A 6,000-nucleotide genomic window follows, 5' to 3' on the forward strand; every position below is an offset into this window, starting at 1 on the left:
GGTTTCTTAACCTAGTAATTACTTATACATAACCTAAAATGTTTTAGCATTACTATACCAAATTGCAGCATAAAATATCTACCTGTTGAGATCATTAATTTCTATTTTCTTGATCGATATGAACGCATGCAGGTTCAATACAAAAAACATATAGACACAACATTAAATTCTAACTTAGGATCGAGTACATCTATCCCTCCCTACCTAATTAATTAACATACTATCCATTGCTGCAAAATCTACATGATGTGTGATATATTGTCCCTCTATAATATTGAACTATATATTTAACTCAATCGGGTAATTTAATTAAGAGATCTCGAGTGATAAAGTTTTGACATATATCAAAGAGAAAAAGTTTAAGGGTCTATTTGGATATTAAAAATATCTCAGATGATCTGATAATAATAATAAGAATATAAATATTGAATAGTTTATGAATAATAGTTATAAATAATAATAATAAAGTACGTAATCTGAGAATAATTGTGCTCTGAGACAGATTCTTAGATTCATCGTTTTCATGCATATGCTTAAGACGTCAAAATTTCAATGCAGCTGTGGAAGCACGCAGGGAATATCTCAGTTTATGCGTGACCTCTAATAATAATTCATACCACGATCTTTATTAATTGGGTTCGTAACTTTTAATTTCTATAATGGGGAATATATATATCCTGTCTTTATTCTTTGAATATATCTTCTATATATAAAAAGTGTGTATGAAACGGAAAATCTTGTTTTAACGGTTTTTCTTGTTTTTCCGTTAAAGTTAACACCGTTTGTTTTAACGGTTTGACATATAAAATGAAGACATAAATGTTGAGAGAGATAGCATTCAATGTTGTTATATGATTTATTAATCTCAATAATTATAATACTTAATAGTTTATATAATAATAAGTAATTAAAGATTAGTTATTATATTTTTCTCTTTCTCCTTAACATATACACTGTATTAGGTGCATAAGACGTGAATCCCTAAGTATAATATACGTGCATTATACGTTTCATTAACTCAGATTATTGAGTATTTCAAATTTAAAAATCTCATATAATATATAATATAAGTGTGTTTAATCAAAGTGTTTTTTTTCCCCATGGTAGTAGGACGTAGCTTCCGCTAAGTCATATTCCATACATGGACTTGCTATGATAGGCATGTGACAAAGGCCGTGATCCTTGAGCTAATCAAGAAAAAGTAAATTCGGCCAACAATTTCAAAATATATTTTATGATTTATATATATGCTATATATAGAAAATATTATACCACAAATTTTATAAAAAGATTATGTTTTAACTTTATGTTGTCCCTGATCGACTCAACCAACAGCAAAATAAGAATTTCAATGTTGTCTCTGTTGATTATCTACAGGATGACATAAATTGATGAATTATAATACAAACATCAAACGACACATATTTTGAACTACCGTCTGTGTTAGACTTTTATTAAATTTTTCGTATACATCTTTGCTAAAATTATAGATGTTATAAACATGTATTGAATTATATGATACTTTGAACTAATTTTTTTATTTTCTCCAATATGCCTTAAATTATTAAGTGACATCAATAATTTCTATAAAATATATATTATTTTTTAAAAATAATTATTTCATAAAATTAGACAAACGTGCTTTGCACGTTACTCCCACCTAGTTATAATATATGTGGCCTTGAAACATAACATCTTAATAATGAGGCAGGGAACATTATCCTAGAAGAATCAGGCACTTGTACTATAAGAAAAATAGATTTTTGTGACTAATTTATTACAAAGAAAAAACTATTCGCAATCAAAATCGTTTTTTTTTTGTAGTGTTGCTGGAAAACCTAGCTAGGAATCGATTTCTAATACAATAAGAATCGGCATCTATCTCATTCTTTTGACATAATTAGCAAAATTATTGATGAGATAATCTTATATAGTATTTGAATAATAATCAAAAGTTAATTACAGTCAACTTGATTAATTAACTATCTATTTGTTGAAAGGTTTCGATCTGCCCCTCCTGATGATCCTAGTCGTGTGATTACCCTATAACAAGATTAGAGTTTGGGGTCCCGAATTTAAAGAAACCTTTGATGATAGAAAAATTCTAAACATAAGCCCATACACCGCACACCATCTATTTTTTAAAATTTTTTTATTTTTTTATTTTATCAAATATTTGATATATGAATAATAAATAGAAAAATTGAATTAGTTTAAAAATAATAAATCTAAAACAAAATTAAAAAAAATAAAAAAATAAAAAATGTGAGGTGTGTGGTGTATGAGGCTTATAAGTACCAATGCTCTTGATAATAAAGTCAGATTGTATGCTATATATGAGCGTGGAAAACTGAAAATTCAGCCAGATTTCAGGATGTACCTATTGATCTAGTATTTATAGATTATGTGACACAGTAGCGCCTCTGGAAGCTTAATTTCAGGAATTAATTAAAAGTAATTCTACTCACAGGTCACTTACCACACACTAGCTGAGCTGACTTTTATTTATTTTTTATTTTTTAAAACGATTTGTTAGACTACTCTCCACATTTTTCACATTCTTCCCAAATTTTCCATTCGAATTTCTCCTCCCACGTTCTCCCCCCTCCCTGCTGAAGCCCAACCAAATAACATATATGGACATTTTTTTTTAGGACTTAAGCTGCCAAAAAAAGCAATAGTAGAAAATGAAAAACATCGAAGGAAGTTTCATTGCTAGGTAGGGTTTTGCGTAATAGTTTATCCTTTAAAGAAGTTTTTATTCTCATTAAAAACAAAGCAGCAAGATGAGAATTTCGCACCATATAAGCACCCAAAGAACACCCTTTTTGCAGATTTTAAAGGGAAAGATGAAAGAAATTTTGGAGTTGAGTTCAAAGTTTACACATTTTGGAGACAGTAATCCATATGCAGAAGCCTAGAAACAGAGGAAAGCCATAAAACACAGAGAAGTTTCTTTTCCTTTCAATGCCAATGAATTGAGATTTACTATGAGCAAAGGCTCACAAATAGTAAAGCCTGCTTATTTCTCTATTCCCACTACTTCATTTTAAGTAAAAAGCTCTAAGCGTGATACGAATAAAAACTTTATGCTAATAGTTTCAGTGGTGTTATTTTCTGGATAAGGCTCGGACCAATTAATTCTTTCATGTTAATTTCCTCTTCTCTTTTATCCCACTGGATAATTTCCAATTGAAACAGTACAAGAAATTGGCGAGTGCAAGAGATTCGCCCCTTCATTGCCCATGATTTAGGTGAAAAAAAGGTCACAAAAGATCAAAACCACAAAAACCACCCATATAAAACCCCACCAGTAATTACAGCTTGAATCCCAAACCAAAAAAAAAAAAAATGCACAAATGAGAAAATAGGCACCAAAAGAATAAGAACTTCAAATATTGTACTTGGGGCTCGTTTTCTCTCTCTTGAGTGACTGAACTCCGATTTTGGGAGGGGTAAAGGGAGGGGGGAGAGTAGAGTCGACGGGGTAGTGGTTTTGGGAGGGGGGAGAGGGATTCACAAAGGGATGGAGGAGAAGAGGAGAAGAAGGATTTGACAAAGAAGGGAGAGAGAGAGAGAGAGAGAGAGAGAGAGAGAGAGAGAGAGAGAGAGAGAGAGAGAGAGAGAGCATTAGACCACTTTTAAGAAACCAGGTTTGCCATATCATTAGTGTGTGGTGTTGGAAATAAGACCGGTCTAAGAGTAGAATTACTCATTAATTAATGTGGTAACCCTTTTAGGCACGCGGTAACACTTATGGCCTTGATTCAATTGTTAAAAGGGTTGATTTAGTGCACATATTTTATTCAAATTTTCTTCTGTATCAGTTGATCACGAGAGGACTGTTCAACAATGATTTCAGACAATATGTAATCTAAGAGATTCAAGTCTCATGGTGATACAGTGCGTTTTGACTTTCCCGCCTCTAATTAGCTACTTCATCACGGGTGAACCTGTTAGACCCTCTAGAAAAGTTACCCCGTGACAAGTGACACACTCACTGACATGCCTAGTTGGCCCCCAGGGTGAGCCATCAGCATGCCATGGCAAGTCTACGGACCAGCCAGCGCCCATGGCCCATGCCATGGGCCATTTTTAGCACCAGCCAGCACCAATCAGGTCGTGGATCCCACATGAGCCCCACGGTCAGAATTTTATCAACATTTTATTATTTTAATAAAATCATCTAGTATTTATATATTTCATTATTTTCTTGTTTTAGTATAACTAGGAATTAATTCCTTAGGCTAGTGTTACTAGGAATTAATTCCTTTCTAGGATTTATTTCCTTGTTCAAATACCATTAGGACTCTCCCCTTGTAAGCATATATAAAGGCCACCCCAATCCCATTTTTCATTATCTTTTGACAAATTCCCTTTGTGGTTGGCTTAGGTCTCGTTTGTTTTCAGAGATGAGATGAGATGAGATGAGATAAGCTCTTTTGAGATATATTGAGATAAGATGAGATTAGATAAAATATATGTTTGTTTTTAGAGATTAGATGAGATTAGTTTGAAAGGAGAATAGTTAGTAATATGATTGGACCCACAAGTACTTGTAGTACTTTTAACACCTATTTTATTTGTTTATTTATTTATCAATGGTGCACCCTTTTTTTTTGCTACTTTGTTTCTTTTTTTTCTAACCATTTGGTCAAAACTTTTTTTGTTTTTTTCGTTGCTTCCTTTATTTATTTATTTACTAATAATGTAATTTTTTTTTTTGGCTCCTTCCTTTAAAAAAAAAATGTCAATTTTTATTTATTTTTTTGCTGCTTCCTTTATTTTTTTTAACCATTTGGTCATTTTTTTTTTTTTTTGCTGCTTCATTTGTTTATTTATAAGCCATTGGTGCAAGTTTTTTTTTTTTTAAACCATTTGGTCAATTTTTTTCTTTTCTATTTTTTTGTTGCTTTATTTGTTTATTTATTTACCAATTGTGGGAATTTTTTTTTCCACTGCTTCAATTTTTTTTTTAACTGAGAGAAACCATTTGGTCAGTTTTTTTTGTTTTTTTTTCCTGCTTTCTTTGTTTATTTATTTATCAATGATGTAATTTTTTATTTATTTTCTGCTTCCTTTATTTATTTACCTTATGTGTAAAAAAAATTTCTTTTAATCAAATATTTTGCTAGCCATTATTAATATTTGTTAAAAAAAACACAACCTCATTTATGTTATATATATTCCTTAAATATGAAGTAAAAATAAATAAATAAATTTCCATATAAATCCAAAATTTTAGCTCATCTACCATTTCTCGTTAAATAAGTAATCAAATAGTTTCAAAATGAAATATTAAGCAATTCACAGAGCATTCATAATGTTGGTATCGGGGTTAGCATAAAATACATCAATTGTCCAAAATAACAAAGTACACAAACTCGGTGAAAAATACATATATTAAATACACCATCCCAATTGAAATAACACCATCAATTTCCATCCCTAGCTTCCCACATAGAAATGGCATTCTCATCTCTAATTGCCGCCATAGCGTGGCTTGCTTCAGTCGTCATGTCTATATTATGAGATGAGGATGTCCAGCCACCATCCTCAAGCTCAATAGGTGGTAGCTGAAACCTACTAGAATTTTCAAATATCCAGTCATCGGGGGTCACCGTTCTAATAAAGTTGTGCAACGCACAACATGCTGTTATAATTAGTCACTGCTGCCCAACAGAATATTTAGGCATTACCTCGAAAATTTTGAAACGTTCTTTTATGACACCAAAAGTTCGTTCTATAATATTACGGATCGTTGAGTGACGGTAATTGAAATAATCTTTATACCCTTGAAATTCCCTTTGGTTGTGCCGATCACTCATATGATATCGTTCTCTTGGATAAGGGGGCAGCAATCCCGTAGTGCATGGGTAAGCTGAATCCACAAGATAATACTGACCTAATATTTTCATTTAAATTCAAAGTACATAGTTTAATTAATATAAGTGAAAAATAATTTAGGTGGAACTTTATAATATTTGAAAAAGTTAAAAA

This window comes from Carya illinoinensis, chromosome 6 (genome assembly GCF_018687715.1).
Source record: "Carya illinoinensis cultivar Pawnee chromosome 6, C.illinoinensisPawnee_v1, whole genome shotgun sequence".
NCBI lineage: Eukaryota > Viridiplantae > Streptophyta > Magnoliopsida > Fagales > Juglandaceae > Carya > Carya illinoinensis.